General features: G+C 41.1%; 1 long non-coding RNA gene and 3 other non-coding genes across 4 annotated transcripts; 1 reads left to right on the top strand and 3 right to left on the bottom strand.

The window, feature by feature from the left end:
• The first annotated feature begins 1,058 nt into the window (after positions 1–1,058).
• On the top strand, positions 1,059–1,129 carry trnag-gcc (transfer RNA glycine (anticodon GCC)). The gene has a single exon. It is a non-coding gene; the product is annotated as a tRNA-Gly (tRNA).
• A 2,589-nt stretch (positions 1,130–3,718) lies between these two features.
• Positions 3,719–3,800, bottom strand: trnal-uag (transfer RNA leucine (anticodon UAG)). Its single transcript has one exon. It is a non-coding gene; the product is annotated as a tRNA-Leu (tRNA).
• Positions 3,801–9,268: 5,468 nt separating this feature from the next.
• On the bottom strand, positions 9,269–13,880 carry LOC128631134 (uncharacterized). Its single transcript, XR_008395308.1, has 3 exons — positions 11,949–13,880; positions 11,478–11,611; positions 9,269–9,860 (listed from the first exon to the last, which is right to left on the bottom strand). It is a non-coding gene; the product is annotated as an uncharacterized LOC128631134 (long non-coding RNA).
• A 375-nt stretch (positions 13,881–14,255) lies between these two features.
• On the bottom strand, positions 14,256–14,328 carry trnav-aac (transfer RNA valine (anticodon AAC)). Its single transcript has one exon. It is a non-coding gene; the product is annotated as a tRNA-Val (tRNA).
• Positions 14,329–14,811: the final 483 nt, after the last annotated feature.

Genomic DNA, 14,811 nt, shown 5'->3' with positions numbered 1-14,811 from the left:
CTTTCGATGTCTGTAGACATGTCATCAGTACATCTGGCGATTGTGTTATCTGAGAGCGGGAGTTTAGATATGTCTTTAACTGCGTCAGGGCCGAGCATCTCGTTGACAGTGTCTTTGCGGGCAGGTAGTATTAACGTCTCTGCCACAGTGTGGGACTTTTTTCATTTAGCTACAAGTTCAGCAACTAGCATTGAGGGCTTTCTAATTTACCTTTGTGGTTTTTCTCATTAATGTTGCCTGTTTCGGTGTTTTCACGCAGGCAAACAAAATAGTCCATCGGCTTGTTTTGAAGCGACGGGTGTTTCGCTTGGAGATAGCGTTTAAGCTTGCTTGGCACCATGGCGCTATTGGACTGCTTCTCGCCACACACCAAGCATAATGGAGTCGGGGTCATCTCATCGCTGGTGAAAGTAAATCCTAACGAAAGATAACTTTCGCTGTATTGCCTCGAGCTCACCGTCTTTGCTTTCTTTTTACCACCACTCATACTAGGCCCTTCACCTGGGTCACAATCTTGTCCAGGGCCCAGTTCGGAGTTTGCATTTTTCCTTTTTAAAAACTTCTTCATCACTGCCACCACGACCTGTCGCATGCGTCACTAATTCTCTTGTCTCTAAGAAGGTAGGAGGCAATTACCTGCTGCCACCCGGACGAATATTACATTACTCTGCCAGTCACTATATTACAGCACAGACACTCAACAATGGCTTATTATTTGCAGATAATCATGGATAAATTTTAATAAAAAAGAATTTTAAGACTAAGTGAAATTGGACAATTTCTCAAGGCACGCCTGACGATCTCTCACAACACACTAGTGTGCCACGGCACAGTGGTTGAAAAACACTGCTCTACGGTACGTAGACTGCATTACATGCGTGTTGAGCAGAGAGGAGATATTATAATATTATACAGTATCTGGAAATATAGCGTGTGACTGCTGCTGAAATAAGGAAGAGACTTAGGATTCTCCTTTTCAAATCTGAAACCAAATTGCTGAACAGCACAATACTTACCTGAACAGCACACTCTGCGAAGTCTTTAGTTATTTAACCTAAGCATTGGTGGTTCAGTGGTAGAATTCTCGCCTGCCACGCGGGAGGCCCGGGTTCAATTCCCGGCCAATGCAGAAGTGAGTTTTGAAAGTTAAGCCTTCACCAAAAGAACATTATAAGCCTGATCATTTCTGCCCAAACTAGACCAACTCCATGCTGCTGAAATATACAAGAGACTTAGGATGCTCCTTTTCTATTTTGAAACCAAACTGTTTAATCAGAACAATACTTAATGAAAAGCACACTCTGCATTGTCCTTACTCATTTAAGATAAGCATTGGTGGTTCAGTGGTCAAATTCTGACCGACCACGCGTGAGGCCGGGGTTCGATTCCCGGCCACTCACGACTGAGTTTTGAATATTGAGCATTCACCCAAAGAACTCTACAAGCCTTATCAATTCTGTCCAAAAAAAGGGTAGCAGACACAGTCCATGTTGCTCAAATATACAAGAGCCTTAGGACGCTCCTTGTCAATTTTGAAACCAAATTGCTGAGTCAGCACAATACTTACCTGGAAAGCGCCCTCTGTGAAGTCCGGGTTAGATTCCAGGCCAATGCACAACTGAGTTTTGGAGACGTTTGTGTTGCTTGAGCCTTCACCCAAAGCACTTCACAAGCCTTATCAATTCCGCCCAAAACTAGGGTAATGGACAAACTCCATGCTGCTGAAAAATGGAAGAGATTCTCCTTTAGAATTTTAAACCAAATTGCTCAAACAGCACAGTACTCAGCTTGAAATCGCACTCTGCGAAGTCCATGGATTTTTAAGATAAGCATTGGTGGTTCAGTGGTAGAATTCTCACCTGCCACGCAGGGGCCAGTCACACGTAGGTGTAGAGCGCTGACTAGCCAATAGAAAGCGAGGATAATCCAGGAGGAGGGTCGGACGAACCTAACGTAAAAACATCCGTTCAAATATTTATATTATATTATCTGTTACATATTGTATCTATGTAATTTTTTAAAAGCGGCATTGTCAACATTTACTATTCCGATACTCTTTCAGTGTGTAAAATTAACTGTTAAAGAAGAATGTGAAATTAACAGTTTGTCAAAATGAAAATAACTATTGAAATAATATATGCAGGGTGTGTTATAGTAAGTTATTGAAAATGTATTCCAAAATAAGGACTACGATTTTAAAACATTTACAAATACAAGCTAGATAAAACATATTTACAAATACACAGGACAATTTTGTTTTGTTTTTTTAAATACAATGTTGTCTATACACAATTCCACAATGGTAGAGAGAGAGAGAGAGAGAGAGAGAGAGAGAGAGAGAGAGAGAGAGAGAGAGAGAGAGAGAGAGAGAGAGAGAATACAGAAGACGTAGAATGAGATTCATGGGCAACAGTATTACACAGGATTTGTAACTATTTACCAAAATCCAACCTTGTGCTTGGCTTGCAATCAGACATGCCATGCACAGACCTTAAATACTGTGCTTCACAACAAAGTTATTTTCTCTTTTCAACAATCCACCTCTGCCTCTCAGCCTCATAGAATGAAGACTGCTGAAACTCTGCCCATGTCGTCTCTGCATTCATTCCCTGTGCCTGATACAGGGAGAGCACTTTAGAAAGACAGTAAATGTATCTGCCTGCCGCTCCAGGGAAACCAGGGTGGATATGAGGACTATTGGGTCCTTGTTTTAGTGGCTGGTGGCAGAACCTGCACAGATGACCAGAAGGCCCTCTGCAGAGTATGCCTCAAAGACTTTCCTGGAGCAGTAGAAGTATTTAACATCACCAGCCTGCTAAAAGAAATGTACAGAGGAGCTATCACCCATGTAATGAGAAATTGGCTGACCACAAGCTAAACAGGATCTAATTTGTTTTTTTTGGTGTCTTCTCAACTGCTGCCTGTGTCAGAGGTGCGTCTTCAGGAACACCACTAGCAGGTGGATTGAACAGAGTGGGAGGCTGTATTGTTCCTGATCACATCTTTTCTTTGAGGTGTTGACTTCTCTTGCAAAGAAGGATTGTCTTTAATGCTTCTTGCCTCTTCAGATGAGTCCCGAAGTAAATCACCTGATGGCCTCTCCTGAAGGACACGTTGATTCTCCCAGGGATTTTTTTTTCTTCATGCTGATGGCCTGAATAGTACCCATAGATATGAACAATTAACATAAATAAATATATAAAAAGAATTTACTTAGTTATGCATGTTTTGTAAAGTAAAATTATGGTCACTGATTCTTTTAAAATAACTTGACAGGTTTCATATTAGAGCAAAAGATCAATGACCCAAAATTTAATTATACAACTATTGAAAAGATACACATCTACTCTAATATATTCTAACTTAATCTAACATAACTGTGTGATCTGCTCACTTGTTACCAAAAGACTTAAAAGAAATAAAAAGAAATAAACAAAAAGAGATGAAAGCCGAAAAAATAAAGCCAATAAAGTATTAACTGGTTTACGCGGTAGCGGAGGCCATTCAAAATGTAGATCTTCAAAAAAAAAGAAAATTTAAAAAAAGAAAACACCAAGCTTCGGAACAGCGCCATGGAATCAACGTGTGGCGAAAAATATATTGTATCCGTAGTGATAAGGACTACCACTGAGAATTAACTGGAGAAGTTTTGGAAAGTTGAGCATAACTACTTTCCGTTCCGGGAAAGTTAAGCAGAACTACTTTCAGCTAACTACCCTGGCAGCGGTGGGATTTGAACCCACACCCCCAAAGAGACTGGAGTCTAAATTCAGTGCCTTGGACCACTCAGCCACACTACCCCGGGCTGACGTGGTGGTAAACCCATTCGTGGTAAGAAGGTGACCGGGTCATTCCGCCGGACAACAAGAAATCTGGCATGGGCGTGACAAATGGGCTGTTGTGAGACTCAAGTGCCTTTCACTTAACCAGCTCTGCCGGAGACATCTAACCATTTCCAGCTGAAGACAGAGCTAAGGCGTGGTCTTTTGGACGCGATTCGTCTAGGCTTAAGAACCCATGGTCCACGGTCACATCGGTAGTGTTTGCGGAAGAGCTCTTCTGCTATGACCTTACATCCCACTTACAGTGGTGCTTGAAGGTTTGTGAACCCTTTAGAACTTTCTATACATCTTCATTACCAGGACCTAAAACATCATAAAGATTTTCACACAAGTATTAAAAGTAGATAAAGAGAACCTAATTAAAGAAACCAGACAAACATATTACACATGGTCATTTATTTATTGATGAAAATGATCCAATATTGCATACCTGTGAGTGGCAAAAGTATGTGAACCTTTGCTTTCAGTATCTGGTGTGACCTCGGTGTGCAGCAACAACTGCAAACAAACATTTCCAGTAACTGTTGATCAGTCCTGCACGTCAGCTTGGAGGAATTTTAGCCCATCCCTCATTATAGTACAGTTTCATCTCTAGGATGTGGGTGGGTTTCCTCACATGAGCTGCTTGCTTCAGGTCCTTCCACAGCATTTCTATTGGATTAAGGTCAGGACCTTGACTTGGCCATTCCAAAACATTGACTTTATTCTTCTTTAACCATTCTTTGGTAGAACGACTTGTGTGCTTAGGGTTGTTGTTGTTGTGGATAAAAATGACATGAAATAAACATGAGGGAGACCTAGTATGAGTAATATGTAATTTTATTGAAAATTCACAGGACTGGTGGGTGCGTAATCTTGAGGAGAGCGGTAGGGGGAAGAAAATGGGGTGTGTCCTGGGGACATGGGATAGTCAGCAAAGGTGAAATAAGGAGACCACTGAGAGTACGGTGGACTGACAGGTGAGAAGAGGGAAGAATGGTCAGAGCCTAGAACAGAGAAGGTGACATCATCCTCAGACTGAAAGCTGGAGGGAGGGTCTGTCTGTGTAGAGGCGTCAATACACACATTCACGGGGTGGATTCTGTATCTGAGAGGGGGGGACCCTGCATTTCCATTTCCAGAGGGGGTGCTGCGAAGAATGTTAAGTATCACCATGATGTCAGCAGTGACATGCGCGAGCTGATAGTGAGTGTTCAGATCTAAATCCAGCCCCTCCAGTAAAGGAGAGAAGAAAAAATGACGACGGGCACCTAGACACACAGAAGCGGTATTAGGCGGATACTGACAAATTGGATTCACACTTTAAGATCTTTAAGAGTAACACACTATGGTTTATTAGTCACAGAGAAGTATAAGAGCTGAGGAGTGCAAACACACACACTCTCGTACAGTCAAGGGCAGGCGTACAGACATAACACACACACACTCTCTGTCTCTCTCTCTCACACACACATATAACATTATAACATTATAAGAATAATAAAAAGGAGTATTAAGATGTTATAAGGGTAATATAAAGAGTAGTAGGATATGTAGGATATTAGAAGGGTAATATAATGATATTATGAAGTAGGAAGTACAGTAAACAATTTGCAAGCAGTATAACTATATATAAAATAGAGATATAGAGCAAATATGAAAATAAATTATAAACCAGAAATACAGAAAAATGTAAAAGAAACTTACTCATAATTCAGATGGTGAAGATTCTTGTCTCAGACGATGGAGGCCTTAATTTTAAGAGAAAACCATGAGGAGCCATTTATAAGGGTAGCTGAGTCAAGCTGCCCCCGCGAGATAACAATGAGACCAAGGTCTCTCTAAATTGTTTTGTCTCTCTCTCACTTTCAATCCTAATGGTATCCAGAAAGGCCTCTTTCAAAACATAATGGTAAATTTGATAAGCCTCTTTTGAAAACATAATGGTAATGTAGATGAGCTCTTTTTTTAACCCTATTGGTATTGATATCATAGTCTTTCTGAAATATATTGGTTATCTACTGTGTAAATACAGGTGTCAGATCACTTCTGAGAATTCTCATTGGTGTGGATCTCGTGTGATGGAACGGAACCAATAAATCTGGACCCTTGCTTCTTCTCACTCACGGCTGGTGTCTTTTTTTCTATCTCCAACTGGGTTCACAGATGTGAGTATTTGCTTCTATATTGAATTTTAAGTGTTTTTGGGTAATAGGCTAAATTTGGGCCAGCATTGTCTTGCTGCATGGCCCACTTTCTCTTGAGATTCATTTTACGGACAGATGTCCTGACATTTTCTTTTAGAATTTGCTGGTATTATTCAGAATTCATCGTTCCATCAATGATGGCAAGCCGTCCTGGCCCAGATGCAGCGAAACAGGCCCAAACTGTAATGCTACCACCACCATTTTTCAGAAATGGGATACGGGTCTTATGCTGGAATGCAGTGTTTTCCTTCCACCAAACAGAACCCTTCTCATTTAAACCAAAAAGTTATAGTTTGGTCTCACCTGTCCACAAAACATTTTTTCCAGTAGCCTTGTCCATGTGATCTTTAGCAAACTGCATGCAGGAAGCAATGTTCTTTATGGAAAGCAGTGGCTTTCTCCTTGCAATCCTGCCATGCACTCCATTGTTGTTCAGTGTACTCATTATGGTGGACTCATGAACATTAAAATTTGCCAATGCGAGAGAGGTCTTTAGTTGCTTAGAAGTTACCCTGGGATCCGTTGTGACCTCATGGACAATTACATGTCTTGCTCTTGGAGTGATCTTTGTTGGTTGACCACGCTTGGGGAGGGTAACCATGCTCGTGAATTTCCTTCATTCGACCACAGTCTGACTGTGGATTGGTGGAGTCCAAACACTGAAATACAGCACACGGTTGCAAAATATGTATCCACAGTGCTGGCTTTTCACATTTCTCCACTCTCTATAGTGCTAGCTCAGGGACCTGTACAAAGCTTTCCGTTTGTAGGCCTTGTAGGTGTGAGACAGACTGCAACAAAGCCAGCCATTGTTGTAAAGAGGAGGCAAAATAACAAGTTTGCAACGAGGATGGGATTCGAACACACACGTGCAGAGCACAACAGGTTAGCTGTCCATCGCCTTAACCTCTCGGCCACCTTGTCCGAGGCCCACTGCTTTTAACGAAAACTATGCAAATTAGGGTTTAATGTTAGCTGACTAGATGACTGCTTCTCAAATAGATTTTAGTCAAGTCTTCAGGTACGAGCTGTGCTGTCATATAAACTGAAGGGTGACGATGCGGCGAGACGGCCCAAAGGTCTCACAGAACGGGACAATTCCCTAGTTGAGCCATCGCAATGCAATCCAGTCCTTGGGTGGCTAGGTACCGACTACCTATGGACTGCCCATCTCAGCGAGTTAAATTTCTTTGGAAAATGTAACTTTTACCCATGACCCGGAAAAGGATTAAGCGGTATAGAAGATGGATGGATGGAAATGTAACTTTTATTCTTACCTGGATATACACAACAACTGTGGAAAAAGGGGGTATGAATTGGGACGTTCGTGAGGCAGCATGCTACATGGTGTATAGCATGAAAGTGTGGGAGAAAAACCTGCATAAAGCCTTTGGAGACAAGACATCACCCACCATAAGCTAACTACCCTGGCAGCAGTGGGATTTGAACCCACACCCCGGAAGAGACTGGAGCCTAAAGCCAGCACCTTGGACCACTCAGCCACACTACCCTAGGCCAAGCTAGTGGTATACCCATTTGTGGTAAGAAGGTGACCAGGTCATTCCACCAGACAACAAGAAATCTGGCATGGGCGCGACAAATGGGCTGTTGTGAGACTCAAGTGCCTTTCGCTTAACCAGCTCTGCCGGAGACATCTAACCATTTCCAGCTGAAGACAGAGCTAAGGCGTGGTCTTTTGGAAGCGATTCGTCTAGGCTTAAGAACCCATGGTCCACGGTCACATCGGTAGTGTTTGCGGAAGAGCTCTTCTGCTATGACCTTACATCCCACTTACAGTGGTGCTTAAAAGTTTGTGAACCCTTTAGAACCTTCTATACATCTTCATTACCAGGGCCTAAAACATCATAAGATTTTCACACAAGTATTAAAAGTAGATAAAGAGAACCTAATTAAAGGATACAGACAAAAATATTACACATGGTCATTTATGTATTGATGAAAATGACCCAATATTGCATACCTGTGTGTGGCAAAAGTATGTGAACCTTTGCTTTCAGTATCTGGTGTGACCTCGGTGTGCAGCAACAACTGCAAACAAACGTTTCCGGTAACTGTTGATCAGTCCTGCACATCAGCTTGGAGGAATTTTAGCCCATCCCTCATTACAGAACAGTTTCATCTCTAGGATGTGGGTGGGTTTACAGCAGCTGTGGCCAAAAAGCATTCTAGCAGTTTTTGACATGTACATGTATTTCATCAGCACTGCTACAAGCTTATTTTTTCCCCCATAACACTAATATAGCCTTATTCTGTTTACTCAGAAAGACTATAATTTTATTTTCAGTTCCTCTCCTTAACTTCAGTCACTTCCTCACTGAAACCTATAATCAGAATAACTCCAAAGCTCAGGTCTAAGCCTAAGTCTCCACTCTAAATCATGTGTCTAGAACACAGGCTCTGAACTCTTATCTAACACATTTGGTGTTTTATCTGCTCTAAAGCACCCATCCCAGCTTGTGCAGGCCGCTTAATTAGCTGATGACTTGAATCAGGGGAGTTTGGTGCAGGTTCTAATTGAACATACTCAGGAGTGTAAGGAAGCCTCTCTAATATCTTTCTTACCGGTTCAACTCCAACTTCAGCACCACCCCAAGAAAGCACTGCATGTTAGTAGTGTTCAGGGTCAGTATCTAAACTGACAGTCTATTCACACACACTAGCACTACTGCACTTCACATCCAGTATTTCCTTCTCTAATGTAGTGGGTTCATTGGTAACAGGTTTGTCTGATTAGTATTCTGGAGAAGGTTAACAATGTCTGTGTGTTGGTTCGGAGTTGTAGTTTGTGTTTGCCATGTTTGTAGTCTGAGGTGCATTCTGGGAAACGGAGTCGCTTACTATACATTACTATAATTAGCATCAAGCTGCACATGACATTTTATGAAAGTAGTACTATGTTTTTTCTCATTTACCGGTACCTCATACAATCAAAAGGTTATTGAATTTTAATTATTTTTCTTAAAAATAAAATTAAAAAATGTAAAAACTGAGTTGTGTCGTGGAAATTAGACAACACTTGCAGACTCGTCCTCTGAGGTGAAAAAGGTTTATTACAGAAAGATGGTTAATACAGCATAGAAGAAGTATCCCAGAAGACAAAAAAATTTACATGATCATCCTGTTTACAACGTTTCAGCCAGGCTCTTAATGCATGCTGTTACCTTCTTGAGCATCAGCGAATGTTTGCACCTTTTGGAATAGTCGTGTATGAGTCTTTCGATTGTCCTCAGTGTGAAAAGATGGATCGGAACATCATATAACCTCTACTGGAAAGGGCTAAAATATGCAGGAAAAGCAAAGTATGTGAAGGACCTGTCGTTCAGGTAACGACACACAGTATTAAGAATCAAACGTGTGTAAACTTTTGAATGGGGTAATTTTGATTAATTCAGCTATTATCTTGTGGACTATATGTAAACATCTGTTATGTGAAATAGCTTATTCATGGCGGTACTAAATAAGAAACAGGATTTTTATGATCAATCTTATTTTGTTAAGAGTATTAAGATTTTGTAGATTCTGCAAGGGGTATGTAAACTTCTGACCGCAACTGTATAGCCACCCAGCTACTGTACCAACACACACACAATTTCAACCACTTAAAAACAGCAAGGACTTTTATAAACAATCAAAAATAGACTATAATATGAACATTTTAACAAATTAACAAAGACACCACAGTTAAAACACTCTAAATACCTTCTTTTTGCAAAAGTTTTCAAAAGTCTTCTCTCCATCTGATGCCAGCTGGAGCCACCTCTTCATGGTCCCCTCAACCTCCATCTCTGCAGCATTAGCTGTGAAGAGGTTTCTATGAACATTGGAAGAAAGCAATACATATCGTAAGGTTATTATGAATCTTAAGCATTAATTACATTTATACCATGGTGAGTATAAAATAGTGATTGTGAATATTGGATTCTGATTGGCTGGAAGGTGTGCATTATAACCGTTTATTGCACAGGTAGTTCCAGTCAGTTTGATCACTGTGAGCATTTCTAAATCAACGCGCAGCCTACATGCACACACAAACACACACACATGCACAGACACTCAAGCATACAGAGACATTCGTGAACACACATTCGTACACACAGACACTTCTTGCCGGCGCTGTCTGCAACTTTAACAAAAAAAAATATCTTTTCTGGTGAAAAGTTACATTATATTTCTCAGCAATGAGGTGGTACCATCACTGTTTGTGAAGTAATTCAACTCTCAGTTTTACTACACTACTGCTGCGCAACACTGACTATGTTTACATGGACAGCAGTAATCTAATTATTGACCTTACTCTGAGTAAGATAATAACGTGATTAAAGTGTTTACATGAGTCGCTTTTAGAATACTCCTGTCATGTTCCCGTTTTACATGTTATAGAACATAATTAGATTAACAGCCCACGTCATTACGTCACCGCGCCACGCCGTCCGATGTCCCTCCAGAATTTCACGTATCAATATACAGTTCGTCTTCGTTATGGTATAGTATACAGTTTTGGGTGTTTTTATTTAATTTTTTTTATGAACGCTTTAAGCACAGTTATTTATTTGTCATGCTGTACATGCAAGTAGACAACTGCTTGAAGCCGTGAGCTGCATCCCAAAAAGTGCACTTAGCGTCTCTATAGTAGCCGAGATAGATGCATTTTCCCTACTACAGGCCTATAGTCGGCAAGTATGCGGTTTGGGACGCAGCCGTGCTCTCTTGTTCGCCGTAAAATGTTGAGCACTGCCGTGTGTGTACGTGTCCTGTCGCAAAATGTGGTGAAAACTCACACGACGTTAATAATGTGATTCAGGTGTTTACATGTCTGTAATACACGTTGATAATGCGACTAAAACAGGAGTACTCGACATGTCTTAATTCGATTAGTGCTTACTTCGAGTAACTTGACTTTAATCAGATTAAGGTAATTAAAAATTGCTGTTTACATGGTAGTTTCCTAATCAAAGTATCGTCTTAATCGGGTTAACAGTGGATTGTTGTTGTCCATGTAAACGCACTGACTGACTGCTGAGAGGCACATGATGCAGGTAATTCATACATGCTTAATCTCTCTGTCTCTGATAGATATCTGTCAATTCATTCAAATAAATGTAATCTCATCACACTACTTTATCTCTGTGTCTGATTTATATCGGGCAAAATTCCAGATCTAACGACCTAACTAATAGAAATTAACTGTCATTTTAAACTTCTAATCAAAGTTTGTGCTCCAAAAATCAATGACAGCTTTAAATGTTATTAATTGTGGAAAGACCATGGTATAAGCGGGGTAATCCATGGCTAGGTGACGATTTGAACGAGTGGTTCTTTTCCTCCACATCATGCACTAAAATCGTTTAGTGCACATCTAGCCGTGGATTACCCCTTACATATCATCTGAGAGAGACAGCTAATTCTGTATGTAAACAGATATACTTACCAATCATGACCTCTCCAAGTTGGAGAGTGGCCAGTGAAGTCTTTCCATTGACTCCTCTCCAATTGAGGTTCTTTGCCAGGGAATTAGCAATCACCCTCTTCAATATGCGCCAAGTGCAGTCAAGCACATCCGCCCTGTCAATAAGCGCCAACCAGTTTACCCGAAACCGATGATTTTTAAACCAATAATATAATATAAAATAATATAAAATATAAATATAAATAATTAATAAGCATGTATTGCCTTGTCAACTGTGTCAGTGCTTCTCACTACTCCTGCAGTTACCCTGCCCTGTGTGCTTTCCATGTTTTGCTCCTCTACCAAAGATTCGGTCATAACTGTTCCCTCATATCAAAGTGGTGTTGAATGTTGTGCTTTGAGTACGAGAGTGTCACCTTGAGAAAACAAACACTCTCAGTAGCTGTGTAATTGTGCAAGCGATTGTTAACAAAAAAAGAAAAAAATTCTCACCAGTTTTTGCTTGCAATCCGAGCTCTGTTGCATCCTTTGCTCCAGACTATGCAGTTGAGGAAGATCTTGTAGGGCAGTAAATCTTCATCAGTATCCAAAGACTGCACCTGGAACACCTGTAGTTGAAGCAAGCTCAGTGGTTTGTTGGTCCAGCTCCATCTCTAATTTAGTCAACACCTCCCTCAGCATAGCTATGGTAAAGAAGTTAACAATATTTACAAATGATACACACTACAAAACTGTACAACTCCATCCTCAGTCTTATTCCTAACCTACACAAATTCCAGTAAGATGGCTGAGTGTAAATCACGGTTAATTAATACCTACAAAAGAAAGTCAATCAGAAAGCAGGAGAATACTTGGTACTGCCGGTACTGAAAAAAAAAAACTTATCGTATCATTCTTTTTAAAATTTTAGTATCAACTTGGTACAGATACTTTTGACATCACAACTTACCAATTACAACATCCTTGAATTGCAGGGATGCCAAGGATATTTTCCCATTCATTTGTAACAGATAGCTGCACAGTGACAGGGGCGGCTGTGGATCAGGTGGTAGAGCGGGTTGTCCACTAATCGTAGGGTTGGCGGTTCCCAGCCAGCCTGACTCCACATGCCAAAGTGTCCTTGGGCAAGACAATGAACCCCAAGTTGCTCCCGATGGCAAGTTAGCGCCTTGTATGGCAGCTCTGCTATCATTGGTGTGCGAATGGGTAAATGAGACACAGTGTAAAGCGCTTTGGCTATAACTGCACCATTTACCATTTAGTGACGCAGAAGCGGAGTCCGTTCCATTCCGTGGTGTTTTAATTAACGGAAGTAAAAAAAGAGATGAAGAGAAGGGTGGGGTCTTAGGAAGCAATAAAAAGAACAGGTGACTAGGTGAGAGAAAGCGGGACGCGGAAATTAGCGCCAGGTGGGAATGGCGGAACTGATGGTGTGCGTTTGCCAAGGACCATTCTAATGCTCTTACTGTGGATTATAACCTTGTGGATATTGATTCAGGAGGCTGGTGAACACTTCGGGAATATTCTGCCAAGGTGATTAAACTAGCGAGCGGAGTTTTGAGGGTTCGGAGGCACATCACGGGTTTGAGATCCTTTCTTTAATACTTTTGTGGAGAACCAGTATGTTTAAATCGTTGGATGTTACTGGCTGTAAAGAACTCCGAGTGTTAAGCGGAATCTGACTGCTCTTTCCCATGCTTTCGGGTTCACGAACTCCCGTACGCCTAAATCGCCGCCATTGAAGTGCAGCTTTAAAGTGAACAACTTTTTTGTTTTGGTTAAGAATTATTTTGGGGTTAAATGTTTTTTTCTGCCTTTTGTGTGTGAAAAGTTTCTTTTATGAATAGAGCCTTATTTCCTTATGGGTGCGTTTATTAATCCCACGTAGGGGAACTTTTTGGTTTTCATTATTTCGGTTTCTATGACTGAAACGATCTGTATTTTCTTATGTTTATTGCATAAATAATAATAAACTTATTTTGTAAGAATTGAGTAGCCTTATTCTGAGTGATGTCCAAATTATAAGTTATAAGTGACTGTTAATTTGAACTGTCTGGCGTCCAAACCCCATAAGGTACCACGCTACAGAGTGGCGCCCAAATGGGGACCGAACCGTGAGATTTAGAAAGTTTAGTTGGGGTACTGAACTTAACAGACTTGGACATTTGCGTTATTGATGGACTTGACCATTGTTAATTATTGTGAAATACAGTGTGTACATATATTTTCAGTTTTTCTGGTTGGTGTTTACATGAAATGTATGGTTATGGAGAACATTCAGGAGTCTGTGTACCTACTTGCTGCTCTGTATTGTTTCTCTTCTTCCCTGGCCATGTCTACCCCTACCCCTCGAATCAAGCACATCATTACTCTTGTCTTCTTGATGAAGGAAAGAGCCAGGCTCCCACAATCAGTGGAAAAGCAGAACCTGCCTGTGATTTTGCAAGCAGCTGTAATCTGCCTTGCTACAAAAGCTCAATGGAAGGGAAACCGCTCCCAGCCTTTTTCGGGCATAGACCTCTTGCTGATAGGTGAACTTGGCGACCAGTACTTTACGGAAAATTTTCCAGTCACGTTCAGAGTCTTATTGAGCAACGAAAGAGCCAGGCTTCCACTTTCTGTGGAAAACCAGAGACTCCCTTTCATTTCGTAAGCAAATGTTCACTGCTTTGCTACAAAAGCACAAAAGAAGGAAATCTGCTCTGTCCAAGGTCTCGCTTTCCGGCTGTTCCTAGAGGACCTGATCCTACAGTGATGACAACCGGTCAGTTATTAAAGCAAAGTTCAAAATTTCTAGCTTGTTTCTGCCCGGTCTCAAACCAGGGACCTTTTGCATGTTAGGCAAACGTGATAACCACTACACTACAGAAACCACAACAGAATACTTAAACTTTGTTCAGCAGCGTTGAATTGCCCAGCATGACATTGGTGGTATAGAGGTGAGCATAGCTGCCTTCCAAGCAGTTGACCTGGGTTGATTCCTGGCCAAAGCATGGATTGTAACTTGGAGGTGCTTTATGGTAGTTGGCACAAAAGGAAGGAATCACCTGCCTGAAAATAAATGGGTCAACCTAATGTGCCTTAGGCCTCCCACAACTCTTTCTGCTTCCCACTTGAATTCTTAGTGCTTCTTTGCTGTTTGTAAACACAGAATATCCAATATGACATGAAGTGCATTCACACTTATTTACAGTTAATGAGCTGACTGACACTGCATTGATTCCACAAGGGAGGTATATGCTGGTGTGTATGCACTTAGGTTCACTCTTATTGCAATTATTTAAATGTTCATCTGTCAGTCTTGTTCTGAATTTAGATTCGATCACGTTCATAATCAAACACGCTGCTTCACAAG

Source organism: Ictalurus punctatus, unplaced genomic scaffold (genome assembly GCF_001660625.3).
Source record: "Ictalurus punctatus breed USDA103 unplaced genomic scaffold, Coco_2.0 tig00004965, whole genome shotgun sequence".
Lineage (NCBI taxonomy): Eukaryota > Metazoa > Chordata > Actinopteri > Siluriformes > Ictaluridae > Ictalurus > Ictalurus punctatus.
The sequence above is the reverse complement of the archived record's forward strand: the minus strand, read 5'-3'. Positions and strand labels throughout refer to the sequence as shown.